A 16259-nucleotide genomic window follows, 5' to 3' on the forward strand; every position below is an offset into this window, starting at 1 on the left:
CGAAGCATATTAGCAGTCCTCTTCCATTTTATACCACACTTCTGTATCAGTTTTGTTGTTTCTATTTATCTCAAGTAAAAATATCTTTCTTTAAATATGATTCCTTTACATGATAAAAATAGGATCTGTCCAAAATGAGTGTCACATCAACACTACCAGGCATGCTCGGCACTTCCCCCATCCTGTGTGCATTTATCATGAACCCTGGCGCACACTCGTCCTCATGGAGGCCAGGTGATGTGATCCTGGATGTGTTCCGTCACATGGGGCTCATCCATGCGGAAGCACATCGGTCCCAGGGGCCATCGCGACTTTAAATTCTGGTGTGTGGATTCCACAGGGCAGCCACCCCCGTATCAAGAGAGATATGCCAATGATTGATTTGTGTTGATAAAAAGTATTACAAAATGCTGATATTCTTTAATTGTACAAAACACCTTATTATTTTTATAGAAATCTTACATTTGCACAAGTTTACATGAGGACTCTTTTTCTGAAATCTGAAATCAAATTCACAAAGTACAATCATTAAACTGAAATGAAATGTAGTTATTAAAAATAACAGACATGAAATATTAATTTCAGCTATGTGTGTTCAAAGTTGCTGTGACCATCATAGAAAGAAAAATAAGAAAACATTCATAAACCAAATAATTTTTTTTTTTTAATAAATGCATCACAATAGTTTGTTTCGAGTTCCCTCAACTAATTTTTGGAGAGTTTTTCGGATGAATCTCATGAAATGTAAAACATTTTATTAGCAGATAATATTTCACCTCAAATTTAAAGTAAAGAAATCAATATCAATATTTTTCATAGCCTACATGAAATTAAGCCTATTTTAGAACCATAACTTTTATTTATTCTTTGTGATATTATTGTCATGACAGTTCAAAACACATTTACCTCTCTTTACTAAAAATAAAAAATAAAGAAAAACTCACTACTGTAATATATAAAAATACATTTTTCGTTTTTATCATTTGTTGTACTGCGTTTGATTTATGCTGATTGATTTGTATATTCTGTATATTATATTCTGTAGAATAGAATCACTAATAAGCGTAATAAAAAAAATATGCAGATGCATTATGTCGTCTGCACATTTAAAACAACAAAAACAATAAAGTAAAAAAAAAATGCACAGACCATTTAAGTCTCATCTTATGAAATGTTGCTTCTCCATTAAAAGTATCTTATTTTAATCATGTTTACATATTTTCACTGTAATTGAACAAAAACTGATATTTTTCGTAGGGTACTGTAAATTTGGACAGAAAATATTCAATTGTGCAATGGGTTTAATACGCTTAAAATAAACACAAATGTCAAAATGTGCTGTGAGTCGAACACGTTTATGTGAGATTCACCATTAGTCATTGTGACACTCAGCAGGGGCCTGAAAATGCAAAGAAATGAAAGTGGTATATTGCCTGTTGCTGTGTCCTGCTTCCATTGCTTGCGAGTGTGGGTGTGAAGCACGCTCAGTGATATTGCTGTGCTGCTCAGCAAAGAGTGCTGCGAACTGATTGTTTCAGAATACTTTTTTTTTTTTTTGCTCCTAAAAGTAGCACAGATACTGTATGTGTTAAAAACCTGTCCGTCTTTTGCTTCTGTATTTGTCAGGACGCGTCTCCTCGTTCTCTCTAAAGGACTCAGCTGCTCTCTGTGGATGGACAACAGCCAAGTGTGGTGTCATCAAACCAAAAATAATATGAACATAATGAGCAGACAGCCCTCCTTCCGTCACACTCCTCTAGCTGTGTGTGTATTTCCTGCTAAAAGTTACCCTGAACGCTGGCACCGGTCAGTCTTTGCTCTGGTGGTGATCTGGAGCGATGAGGTAACTAAAATTTTGCCCAGACTCGATTTATTTCCACAGGAAATATGTTTCCGTTTCTGCTGTTGTTTTCAGTAACTAATTGTTTGAAATGACATTTAAGATCCCTTCCCCGTATAGAAAACCGACTTCATCCCCACCCAAATTTCTCCCCGTGAAGTTTCCTTGTCCAAGCTCAAGAAAGAGCGAGCTGGTGTCCGTTTTAAGCCATGGTCTCTTTGCCTGGCAGTCTTCGGTCATTGAAGGTGTGCATGTTGATGACTTCATCCGTTTTGACCATGACCGGCGGCTGCGGTTTGTGTTTGAGCCGGCGCTGGCACTTGAGGGAAACCCTTAGCTCGTCCACCATGACGCTGCAGAAGGATCTCTGTGCGGACAGAAGAACACAGCTGATTGGATGTCCCTTCATTTCCAACACACAAACAAACATACGGGCTTTCAGTTCCTGGAAAGATGGAGGACAGTGGGTGAGTTGGGTCAGTGATGGATAGCAGGGGGTGAAAGGTGGAAATGGAGATGGGATGAAATGATTATGCTGGTGTCCGTGTGGATGCACAACACGAGCATCATAACTAGCGATTTCTCTGTGGCAGATTTCACCTTGCTTCCTCCTGCCAGGATGCTGCATGATTTATTGATGCATATTATTCTCCTTCAGATTCAAATCCTGTATAACCGTATGGCCAATTAAACACACCCCCCACAAACAAGAAACAAACGGTGAGATGTTCAGCTGTGTAATGGTGACGTAAGCAAACGTGTGCTTTTCCTTTTGAAAAATAATTAAATCAACACATTATTCAACAGCCCCAGCCTTTATAAAGTCTTACGAATAAAATACGAAATCAATAAAAATAAACACTGAATACTTAGGACCATGTGATATTTCAGTTTTTCTTTTTTAATAAATCTGCAAAAATGTCAACAATTCTGTGTTTTTCTGTCAATATGGGGTGCTGGGTGTACATTAATGAGGAAAAAAAATTAACTTAAATGATTTTAGCAAATGGCTGCAATATAACAAAGAGTGAAAAATTTAAGGGGGTCTGAATACTTTCCGTACCCACTGTATATATGCCTTGTAATGCACTGTATAATGCATTGCATGATCTCATGAATAATTAGAAACACTTATAATACTTATCTATTCATTGTTGCACCATTAGCAATTATAATGCATTAAAACACATGTCAAATACACCTACAGATATTATAATGCATTTTAAATTTGGTTACAGCTATTTATGCAAAATTTAAAATAATATATATATATCTTTTTTTTTCCTATAAATAGTTGTAACCAAAGTTAAAATGCATTACAATATGTGTAGGCTTATTTGTCATGTGTTTTAATGCATTAACTTTGGTTACAACTTAATGAAAAATAAAAAAAAAATTATATATATATTAGAATAATTAATTATAAGAATTACATTATGTATATTATGAATACCTTTATAATGCATTATACAAAAGGCTTTAAGCAAAGTGTTACCAAAATTACAAATACAAATAATAGTTTTATTTTCAGGAGCAAGGATTACTCTTGGAAGGTGGTGGAAGAAATTGGGGAAGAATATTCATGTAAAATGTGCAAAAAAGGAACACAAGAAACAGAAACATTACAGTGACCCTTTTATTTAAACATTAATTTATATGTGCCTTTGTGCATGTGTGATCTTGAACATATACACTATCAATATAAAGATGCACTAAACAAATATTTGTAAAATACACAAAGAAACCATGGACAATGCTACAAAATATGTTGCCGTTCTCATGAAATACTTGATGTATTTGCCAAAATTATATACCATTCTGTTAAGTTTTATTAACAATGCAAATGATTTTAACAAGATCTAAATAGATATGTTTTTGTATTTATTTTCTGGTGGTAGGAAAACAGCAGGAAATCTACATCATATTATGTTAGAACCATTTCTACATTTTTATATAAAGCAATACGATTGTTGGTCAGACTGTTGGCTCTTTCCTAATTTACAAAATAGAGGCAATTATAAAATGCAAATTTCTGGGGGAATGTGCTGCTGAGGAGCAAAAGGCATTTCCATATGATGTTTTTTCTTCTTCTGCATAATAGTGTAAGAAAATACTGAACAAAGGACAGCAGCTCAAGTCTTATACAAAAATACGTTAATTGCCTCTCTATCAGTTTCAGTTGCGAGATTTGATACCTGATTTAAATGTTCTCAAATGTGTGTTTTCAATAGCATTGCTTTGTATTGAATTAAAACACTAGCAAAATCACTCATCTGGAATGTGACACTTCCATTCAGATCAAGAACCCTCAGCACTCTGTTTGAATCCATATGCTTCATAAAGCCTATGTAGTTATGATTACGTGTTCTTAAAAAATACATTTAATCAAAGCCATTTTCAACCTTTATTTAATAGTTAACACATTTGCTAGAAATTTTTCTAGTCTTTTTTCTTTCTATATGTATCTATATACACTCTTAAAAATAAAGGTGCTTCACGATGCCATAGAAGAACCTTCTTGTCTAAATGGTTCCAGAAAGAACCTTTAACATCTGAAGAACCTTTCTGTTTCACAAAAGGTTCTTTGTGGCGAAAGAAGGTTCTTCAGATTATAAAAAGGTAAGAAAGAGATGGTTCTTTAAAGAACCTTTGACTGAATGGTTCTTTGTGGAACCAAAAAATGGATCTTCTATGGCATCGCTTGAAGAACCTTTTGAAGCACCTTTATTTTTAAGAGTGTAGGCTCTAGAGTGATGCTCAATATCATTGGCCAGTAGGTTTATCATATGAATGTAATCATTAAAGAAGGATCAGACAGCAAAATAACGCCTTGCCAGAATATTCGTGAATGTCAATACGATGACTTACAGCAAACAAACAAAAGCACTTAGAGAGATCGATACAATGAATCCGAGATGAGTATAAATACACTTCTTCCACTGAGAGTGAATAAATGGAGCTGTGCTTTCTGGGGAAACTATCAATACTTAAGCTGGCAGGTTGACCCCGTCATTGTAGTTAAACAAAAACATCCATATTTAGAGTGAACATTTTGAACGTATGTATGTGAACGCTTCAAACAAAGACCTCTTTAAAGATAACCAAACTTAGATCATCTCCGTTTGCTTTAGCATGTGTAATGTGAGCACACAGCACGACGCGTTCATTTTACTCAGACATTTGCAAGTTATGAATATTTTGGCCATTATGGCCTCCCATTTAAATTTAATGCTGAAATGCAAATGGGATTACACAAAATTATTATTCTATTTTTGTGGTGATTACAGAACAAGTGCCATTCTAACTTTTTTTTTATGACTGCAAAAATCTATTCAAAAATAAACAAGGACAATTAAATGCCTTGTTTTAGTTCCAAAAAATGCAAAAATGAAGGCTCAGTGGAGAAGTAAATTATGACAAATGTATTAAAAGTGATTATTAACATTCTAATAGGACAGTGTGAATGCACAGATAACTGCGTAGCCTGCTTGGCTCATCCACTCAAGCGACATTTGGTTATTTGAAAGAGAATTCCAGAGAAAACACCCTTGAAGATCAGATTTACACAGTAACTGCATCATCAAATGAAAATGAAAAATAGTAGAAAAAAAGCAAATTAACGAAAGACTACCAAGTAAACCTGTCCTTTAATCTACTGAGTAAAACAACAGCTCGTGAGTAGAATTTCCAAGATGTAAATTCTTTAAGATGTGCTTAAACATCATATTTGTGATGTGAGAGAACTGGAGTTCATTCATTTCTAAGGTTTTTTTAAAATGATTACTTTTATTTGTTGGAGAATTATTGTCTACCTCATGTACACGTCAAACATTTACTGATTCAGCAGATCAAGTATACGAGTGAAGTAGATAGAGGGAAAGAACAACACATCTGTTGACACAATGGCAGCCGTTTGAGCAAGTAAAGCCCGAGCCCTTCTGTCTTCAGAGACTTACATCAAGACAGACTATTTGCTCTCCAGACACAGGCACTGTCTGTAAAATATTACCAGTGAAATATACCTCACGCTTTGTTTTCACTACCACAGCATTAAAGCCAATTTTAGACAGAATTAATATTGTTTGCATTGATCTGTAACAGATTCTTTCATACTCAGAGGCATCAGTTGAACTCATCTGACTGGCTGGCTTATATTACCCACAATACCCCCGCTGATGAAACACAAAATTGCAGACCCCTTTCTGGTGATTATATGTGATTTGTTTTCTCTAAAGAGACTTGCATAATAACCCTAAACTCTTAGTATATCCTAACAGATTGCAAATGTTCATTGCAGTCCAGAAATGTGAAAATGTTGCTTTACCTTTTCCAGCTGTGCGTTTTGTTTGGACTTATAGAGAACCTCCCCAACTGCCACAAACACAGAGAGGACGAGTCCCGCAGCCAACACTATGAAAATGCCGCCGATGTTCTGGACACCCAGCGCACTGGCCTCCTTATTCTCCTCCTCAGGACAGCCGTTTCCACGCCACCACTTCTCCTTCATCATGTGAAGCTTCCCTTCTTCCTGTAGCTGCAGGATTGCGATGGTGATCTTATCTCTGTAAGGGGACCCTGAAAGGGTTAGAAAGGGGAAACAAGATGCTGAGAATTAGTTCTGCTGAGCATCTGCTCATTTCGGTTGGTCAAATGGATAAAATGTCACAATATTGTCAAGAATGCATCATATGCTTGACCTACTGGGTTACATTTCACCTTAAAATCAAAAGAAATAAGACATAATACATGAGCAATTAAGCAAGCATTTCAGAGAGCATCATGCCAACTAAATTAAAGACATCTGCTGATGATTTTAAGCAAAATTGTTTTAAACCCATAAATACGATCACTTGTAATGTGTCATAATTGCTCATCACTTTTGACCAATAGGTGGAACTGCAAAAATATACAGCCTCAGATACGCTTTGGTATCGTGCCGTCAACTTTGACAATGAGTTATACAACAACAGTTTGAGATATCTAAAAGCTTTTACTAACTTTTTTTTTATTTTTTACCAGCAACGTCTGATGATGATGTGTGTGAAATTTGGTGAAGATCGGACAAACGGTCTAAAACAAGAAAAAACTGGTTTTGCACCTAAATCGAAATGGCCAACAGATTGCTGAAAAACATATACACTGGATTCTGTAGGACCCAGAGAATAGAAATGTTTTTTTTTTCATAATACATTATTGTGTTTATAAAATGTAATATTTTATCACATAATTCAAAATGTATGATGCCCACAATGGCCAACATGTGAAAATTGTGTATGCCGCTTCACAGCTAAAGAGTCCAGTCTTATTTTAGGCTAGACTTTTCAGATGTTATAAGTAAAAAAGTCAATTTTTTAAATATATCTTGACCAGTAGGTGGTGCTGCGCCTGAAACGGCTCATGTACCCTCAGGTCACGGTTGTTATAAAGCATAACTCAAGAGTGAAGAAGAAGAATAGGTGCCTTCACACCTCTGGTGCTTGGCTCCTATTTTTTTCTTTAAGAAAATGAAGTCTATTGATGATAACCAGATCAGTGAGCACTACTATTATTATTATTTTTTTTTCTTTCCCAAGAATTTGTTGTTTTGGATCACAAAACAGACTGAACAATTTGTTCAAGAAAATCACTGCCTCGATGATCCAGTAACAGTGGTTCTCTAGTTAACAGTTCACTGGAGGGGAAGATTATAAGTGAATAACGAATTGAATTTCAGTCTGTTTCTAAAATGGATGGCTTCGAAAAATGTTTTGACTGTCCACTACCTGTGTGCCAAAATTCATAGCTTTCCTGCAAGCTGCAATAGACTCAAGAGTGAAGAAGAAGAATAGGTGCCTTCACACCTCTGGTGCTTGGCTCCTATTTTTTTCTTTAAGAAAATGAAGCCTATTGATGATAACCAGATCAGTGAGCACTACTATTATTATTATTTTTTTTTCTTTCCCAAGAATTTGTTGTTTTGGATCACAAAACAGACTGAACAATTTGTTCAAGAAAATCACTGCCTCGATGATCCAGTAACAGTGGTTCTCTAGTTAACAGTTCACTGGAGGGGAAGATTATAAGTGAATAACGAATTGAATTTCAGTCTGTTTCTAAAATGGATGGCTTCAAAAGACCTTGAATAAAACGCACAAGTATGGCCTACCTCATTTTTGGAGCTTAACATTCATGGTGAATGTCAATTACTGTTGTAGAAAAAAAAAAGACTTGCAATGAAGACGCTTCAAAACATCAGACAATCTCAAATAAATTAATGAAATCTTATTCAGATAATACTGTATAATACCTTATCCTGGTATTTCTTGTACTGAGAATGCACCAAAACTAAAGCACATTAAAACAAGCCGATGTGTAAACCTGTCATATTGATTGCACTACTACAAGACTTGAGGAAAGCTGAGACAGTGAAAAAGAAACATGAAGTTTGTCGCTGCAGTGGTGTGAGATTATGTTTTTCACAGTCTTACGAGCAGTACAGAAGTGAGAAATACAGACACTAATGCAGTACGAGCCATAAAAGCCTAATGCTGTTTGTTGAAACACAGCTCCCAGGGTGCCATTGATAACACACCAATAAAACCCAATTACATTCGAGGGACTGGCATTTCCCGCTTTTATCTATTTATTTTCTGCCTAATTAAAACTAGTTGATATTCTTAATTTGAGCTAATGTTTCCTTCTGGGCCTCCTTGCAGGCTTGGATACGTAATTCCCATCAGCCATTTTACCTCCCTCGCAAAAAGAGGTAAACAGGTCGTGTTCCCTCCATTCAGCACAGATCAAAAACGAGTAGAGAGGTGCTTTCTCATTTCACTTGAAATATGAGGTAGAACAAGAGCACTCACAAACCGCACTGATCCTTTCATGTTGTAATAGCGGTACTGCTGTAGTTAACTCTCTATAATAAGGATTGTACTATTGCCTGAATAACTGAGAACTCAACTGTTCTTTTGCTCAAATGCACCACACAAGTATAGCAAACACAAAGTGCCCTTTATTTGCTGAAATCAAACTCTATTTTTTTTTCATGCTCATTGTTAACACTTAGGTCTTGGGGTTTTGTATAACAGTATTGCAGATATCCTTTATTATTTTAGATGGTTTTGGAGACTATTATTCTCACCTATAAAATACATCATATATTCAGGCTTGAGATATATATATATGTATGTGTGTGTGTGTGTGTGTGTGTGTTTGTGTGTGTGGATGAGGTACCTTTAGGAAGTAAGGACAGAAGATAGCTTAAATGAAACAGAATGATAAGGGATTACTTGGATACTAGTAGCTCCTCACGCACAAGCAAACTCCTGACAGATGTTTGATGACATGGCTTTGTACGTGACTCTTCTTAATGACGCCTCCAGGGACGGGGCACGTCCACTGGCTGAAAGCTGACTGGGGGCCTTTCTATTTCCACAGTTCTCAAGGGGCACGCAGCACTGCCCCAGAACATTGATATACACTGCAAGTGCTACACACATTTAGCAAAGACAATGAAGTCACAAGTGAAAAAGGAACTCGCAGCATTGCCCAAACTTAAGTGAAGTGTGCAGGTGATTCAGCGTTAAAATACTTTTCTTCAAACCCAGTTTACAGTCATTTAAGCAAAGCCCTTTATATGCTAACTTCCGGAAAAATGTAAAGAGTGGGCAGGACTACCTGTTTTGAACAACAGACGATTGTAGGAAGTATTTGGAAACTGATTTGGTCATTTCGTGTGGTGGGTGACACTATACGCTTTTGAAAAATAAGATATGCTCTTGTTGTGTACTTTACATCTTAAAACAAAACTAAACTAAACTATATAAAAAATTGTGTGTATTTGGAGGCAATGAACATTAAATAAAAGGCCACTTAAGGTACTTTCATGACTATGTTTCTTTACACTTATGTAAAAACACTTACACTTTAAAAAACTGCATATTTTTAATAATGTCTAATTAAAAGTTTTATATTTAAATATTGTTTTAATAATCTTTTGCTTACCCTAAATGCTTCTCAGTACAATCAGGGATGCACTTTAATTGTATTTTAAAAGAAGCTATTATGAAATGATATATAAATATGTACTTAAGTTCTACTTAAGTGGGTCAAAAAGCACACTTAATTACATTGTAATAACATTAACTTATAAAACATCTTCATTTAATTGTAATAAACATGCAATTAGGTGTCTAACAACATTAAAATCAATTTGCACATAAGCATATATTGCATTTAAAGTATATTATTTCAGTAATAAGTACTATTGTTAAGGCTAAAATGCTGTTCATTTCACAAGAAATGACATGTCATTATTTACTCATTCTCATGTCATTCCAACCCTATGTTCCGTGGAACAAAATAAGAGGATCAGCTGTTTTTTCACCATGCAATGTCAATAGGGTCCAATTGAATTTCAGTGTATGGAGAAAAAAAAAAATCTTCCAATCATAGTGTTCCAATCATACAGTTTTAGAATGACATGAAGGTGAGAGAAAAGTGGCTATTTCATACCAGAACAGAGGCAGAGCTGAATGTGAATTCACAGTGGATTGTCAGCGACTACTGCCTTCCTGAATCACCGCTGCCACTGATTTGAGGACTTCATGCATTTCACCTGCTTGTCACTTTCACCTGTCTCAGTATAAAACCAGACGTTCAACTGTGCCAAGAATGAACATATTTTCATTTAAACATCCAATTAACCAACACACCAAAGCACAGATGGTCTGAACACTGCCCATGTCTGTTCCAGTGCAGGAACACTTGCCAGAAGGACTCAGGCTTCTCTCGCCATCACAGTTTCAACATTAATTCATCCTGCCGACTGTGTGCTGCTGAAGTCAACAAGATATATGCTACACGCATGCCTGTATGCAGCCGGCCTATGTTAACTGATTCCAAAAGGGTAGGATTAGCAATGGAAATGGCCTGTGCTGAGCTGTCTGGGAACGGCACACAGGGGAGTGATGATGCATCCTTTTCCATGTGCCCTGCATTTGTGCGACACAATGCAATCCCATGACACACGACTGACAAGCTAAAAACACCCTCACTGGGTTGTCTGTTAGACAGCATACCTGACAGATTCGAACCTGCTAAGTGACAAAGCATTAATGTCTGCAAGACGAGACACTTGATAGCCGGATTTCATTGTCCATGTGGAAAAGCCTGGATACCATCTTAAGCCATTCATGGTTTGGAGGTCTGTGTGCTGGTTTAAAATATTCTAGGCTGTTTAGTCACTGACACATGAACAAATAATGGTTTATAGCACAACAGTGTCAGAACACCTGCATGAATATTCATAATTCACCTTTTGGAAAGCATGCTGCCTTGATCAGCCAGCTTTATTACTAGTGCAATAGAGAACGAGGACGGGAAACGATGAGTAAAAGAGAGGGGAACAAGATTAGGAAATAATGCTAGCAAGTTTCAATCTTATAAACAGCATGCCTTACAGCGACAGAGCTTCGGTTTCAACATCTGTCCCTCTTTCAAATAGCTACAGGGTAAATTATTTGGTAGACTCAGTCTCTGATGGCATGGCCGCAGTCTGTTCAAGTCAAGTGAGTCATATTTATTTGCATAGAACTTCTCACAATCTATGTTGTTTCAAAGCAGCCTTACATATAAACAATGCATCAGACCATCTCATGCATACTGCATACAAAAAGATCGGCTGGCTTCTCTAAAACGTCTGGGATTCAGGCTGCACTAGTCTATTCAGAAACAAAGTCTTGTGAAGGTTGTGGGATGTTAAAGTTGGCATGAAATAAAAATTCACCTTATCTGTTTTCTAAGTGCATGTTATAGAACGGGGCTATTCAATTAAAGTTACAAGAGGTCCGCTCTCTATGTTTCCTTCCCAGCAGAGTTGCGGGCAATACTTCTTTGGAAAGGTTATACATTTCCATTTGGGTAGCAGTAGAACAATGTAAATAAATAAAAAATAACAGTGCTGAACAGTCAAAATAGCCATTAAAAATGAGGATAGTGGGCCCCAAGACCAAAGCAGTCATACATCAAGATCAGATGTTATCAGACTATTATTACTTTTACATTTAGATACCTATGTATGGCAGAAGGCCATGCGACGTGTAGGGGGTTTCAGGATTTTCCTCTTGAAGTCTGGAGCAATATAAAATTTTGCTTAAACTAAGTATCTACTGGTTTATTTGAATGGAGTCATACAGGATATGACAAATACAAATAATTGTATTTGCTGAATTCTCGTTTTCTGTAGTGTTTTATTGAAAGTATAAATTTTTTGCTAACCATGACATCTGCAACTTTTGCAGCGCTTTCAGTTTTTATCAGGGGACAGAAGCGACACACATGGAACGAAAAGGCCTTGAATGTTTGGCTTTAGATCAAAATATAATAGGATACAGAGCCGAAAGTTCATTACCATAAATGACCCTGAGCGCTTGCTGTGTGTACTGCATTGTTGTATTGATGCGCTGCTCACTTTAAACTGCTGTTGTCATTATGTCTTGTCGTCCGTTTGAACAAAGCTGGGGTCCAGAACAGACCACGGTTCGGTACTTTTTAGGACCCCTGATATAGAACTTATTGTGAACAATTCCATGTTTTATTTTTTTATTTTTTTAATGCATTTTGACCTCATAAAAGAGAATCAAAATGTTATAACCGGATCTCCCGGTGAAAACGACATGCATGCAGGACCTTTCAATCATCTAGTCAGCTTAAACACACACATCTAAACCCACCCTACATTTGTACATCACTATACAAAAGAAAAGATCTGTCGCTACTTCTATTTCATTGCAGATTTAAGCTGGTGTTGACAAAGAGCTGCTCACTGGATTTGCCTTTTCAGGTCAGTGACATCAAGATGCTCAGTGTTTTTTTTAAGGCACTTAGGCTAGATATTCACAAGCACAACTGTATATTCAGCTTTGGTTTCTAAGTTATGTCCTTTAAAATATGTCCTTTTAAAGTTCAAAAAGTTCATAAGATGTGTTAAAATGAATACACAATTAATCGAGTCTACTGAAGACACACAATCACTTCATATGATGAAGGCTTTTAGTCACATATAAACATTAATCAACAATATACAGCACATCAAATATGGTTGATGTCTCAGGTTTAATTAAAAATATATTAATTTGTGTTTCAAATATGCATAAAAGTCTTATGGGTTTGAAACAACATGAAGGTGAGTGACTCCAGGACAGAATTTTCAACTTTGGTTGAACTCAAACGTTATGCTGCATATCAAAACCAAACTAACTTTAGGTGATCAGTTCACTTGCCAGTCACACAGTCTCTTCCTAAATGAGCAGTTCTTGGTAAGAAGATGCTGTAAAATGAACCTTACTTTATTCCAACATTTAAAAAGTCAAATTATTCGGTAGAATGTGACTCTAGATAACTGATCATGACTGAGGATCAATATTCAGCTCCTCTGTTAAGAAATGTAGCTGTCCTTCTTTTAATCAGAATATTTCTCGCCATCTGAGTACTGACATTCCCTGCAATACATGCTCAGTAATTTTCTCTTTGAACATTTACTTCCTTTCGGTCTAATGACTTGATAACCGTATATGTATCAGTCGTAATGCAGATAACTTTTCAGTTGTCTCTGGAACTTTACTGATCAGTGTTTGACAAGTATTTCCAGATTGCTATTTCTACTTGACACATTTAAAACTCTAAACTCTCAGAAAAAAAAGCTGTCACTGGAGCGGTACCCTTCAAAAGTTACAAATACAGTATGTACAATTGATGTACTACTATGTACAGATATGTAAGGGTAAATAAGGTACAAAGATGTACATTTTAGGTTTTGTACCTTAGGGTGCTGTTCCAGTGACAGCTTTGTACTGACATCAAAAGTGAAATCTATGACAGAGGGGAATATTATCAGAGAATAAATATTTAAATGATAATTTAAATCCCATTTTTTGGCTTGGTTTTGTTGTGTGGAAGATTTCCAAGAAGCTTGAACATTGAAGATTCCTAATGAAAATGTAAAATATGGCATATATTGCACTATATCTAGAGCTGATATATATATATTATGAGGTGCCAAACAGGAAATAATTATATATAAATCTAAATATATAGATGTAAATCTGAATATATAAATGTAAATTGTGGATATATACTTATAAGTCTGAATATATTGTTGAGTCTGAATATATTGAAGTAAATCTGAATATATAGTTATAAGCCTGAATATATAGAAGTACATCTGAATATATACGTATAAGCCTGAATATATATAAGTAAATCTGAATATATAGTTATAATTCTGAATATATAAATGTAAATCTGAATAAATAGTTATAAGCCTGAATATATAGAAGTGAATCTGAATATATAGTTATAAGCCTGAATATATACATGTAAACCTGAATATATAGTTATAATTCTGAATATATAAATGCAAATCTGAATAAATAGTTATAAGTCTGAATATATATAAGTAAATCTGAATATGTAGTTATAATTCTGAATATATAAATGTAAATCTGAATATATAGTCATAAGCCTGAATATATAGAAGTAAATCTGAATATATAGTTATAATTCTGAATATATAAATGTAAATCTGAATATATAGTTATAAGTCTGAATATATAAATATAAATCTGAATATATAGTTATAATTCTGAATATATAAATGTAAATCTGAATATATAGTTATAAGTCTGAATATATAAATATAAATCTGAATATATAGTTATAATTCTGAATATATAAATGTAAATTGTGAACATATGGAAGCAAATCTGAATATATAGTTATAAGTCTGAATGTATAGAAGTGAATCTGAATATATAGTTATAAGTCTGAATATATAGAATTGAATCTGAATATATATAGTTATAATTTGTAAATAAATAATTATATAAGTCTGAATATAAAACTGTAAATCATTGATATAAATGCATATCATGAAATCTAAAAATATTTATAAATACTGAATATACTATAAAAGTGCAAATATGGATATGGATATATACTGTGTGTATATATATATATAGTCTACATCTCAATATAACTATATCTTTATTATAAAGCATATAAATATACTTTTTATTATACCTGTACATACTGTATATAGTTATCAATGTAAGTATTTTTACTATATTAATTATTGTAAGTGCATCTCACTAATCTAAACCAAAAGGAGTATTTTCCATCTACTTTAAAAAAGGCTGGCTGTGGTGCCAAAAGGTCCTCACTGTTAGTGACAATGATAATACCTATCTTTTCTGCACAGTTCATCATGGCTGAGAGGGCTAGGGAAATTGCCAACAACATCATATATTTACAGTTTCCAGCAGCATGTGATAGACAGTAATAATTAAACTAATTAATATAGTACAATATCTGCATTGATACATGTACATGATGCATAGGCATACTGTTTTCATTAAAAAAGCAAGAACATCTGCCTATTGACATGCATAATAGTAAAGATATACTGTATTTATGTTGAAATGTAGACTATATATGCAGATTTGCATTTACAGTCGTGGTCAGAATTATTGGCACCCTTGGTAAATATGATCAAAGAAGGCTGTGAAAATAAATCTGCATTGTTAATCATTTTGATCTTTTATTTTTTTTTTATCACAAATATCTAACCTTTCATTGAACTAAAACAATTGAAAATGGGGGGAAATCTCATTATGAATTAAATGTTTTTTTCTCAAATACACGTTGGACACAATTATTGGCAGCCCTAGAAATTCTTATGAGTAAAATATCTGTGAAGCATATTCCCATTCATATTTACAGTTTTGAGCATACCAGGGTGATTATGAACATTAAATTATCCAGCCATGGCTTCCTGTTTCACAGGAATATAAATAGGAGGGAAAACAAAGGCCAAATTCCCTTAATTATCCAAAAAAAACAAAGAATATATTTCTGATGTGCAGCAAACGATAATTTGATAAGCTTCACAAATTAGAAAGTGACATTAAGAAAAGAGCTAGAGCACCACCATTTCCACCATCAGGGCAATAATTAAGAATTTCCAATCAACAGAAAATGTTACAAATCTGCCTGGAAGAAGACATGTGTCTATATTGTCCTAATGCATGGTGAGGAGGAGAGTTTGAGTGGCTAAAGACTCTCCAAGGACCACAGCTGGAGAATTGCAGAAAATAGTTGAGTCTCAGGGTCAGAAAACCTTAAAAAAAATGCTCTTATCCAAAAACAGTCCCCAGCATGTTCTGTTGTCAGACACGACTGGAACTTCAAATGGCACTGGCTTCTATGGTCAGATGTAACTAAAAAATTTGCTTTTTAGCAACAAACACTCAAGATGGGTTTGGTGCACACAGGGATAAAAAGTACCCCATGTGTACAATGAAATATACTGCTGTATTTTTAATATACGGCCTATATTTCTGCTGGAGGTCCTGGACATCTTGTTTAGACACATGGCATC

At 34.9% G+C, this 16259-nt stretch overlaps 1 pseudogene; it reads right to left on the minus strand.

Moving 5' to 3' along the window:
* Positions 1-1538: 1538 nt before the first annotated feature.
* LOC107581745 (glutamate receptor ionotropic, kainate 2-like) overlaps positions 1539-16259 on the minus strand; it is a 250680-nt pseudogene continuing 235959 nt past the window's right edge.

Source organism: Sinocyclocheilus grahami, unplaced genomic scaffold (genome assembly GCF_001515645.1).
Source record: "Sinocyclocheilus grahami isolate Dianchi unplaced genomic scaffold, SAMN03320097.WGS_v1.1 scaffold37.1, whole genome shotgun sequence".
NCBI lineage: Eukaryota > Metazoa > Chordata > Actinopteri > Cypriniformes > Cyprinidae > Sinocyclocheilus > Sinocyclocheilus grahami.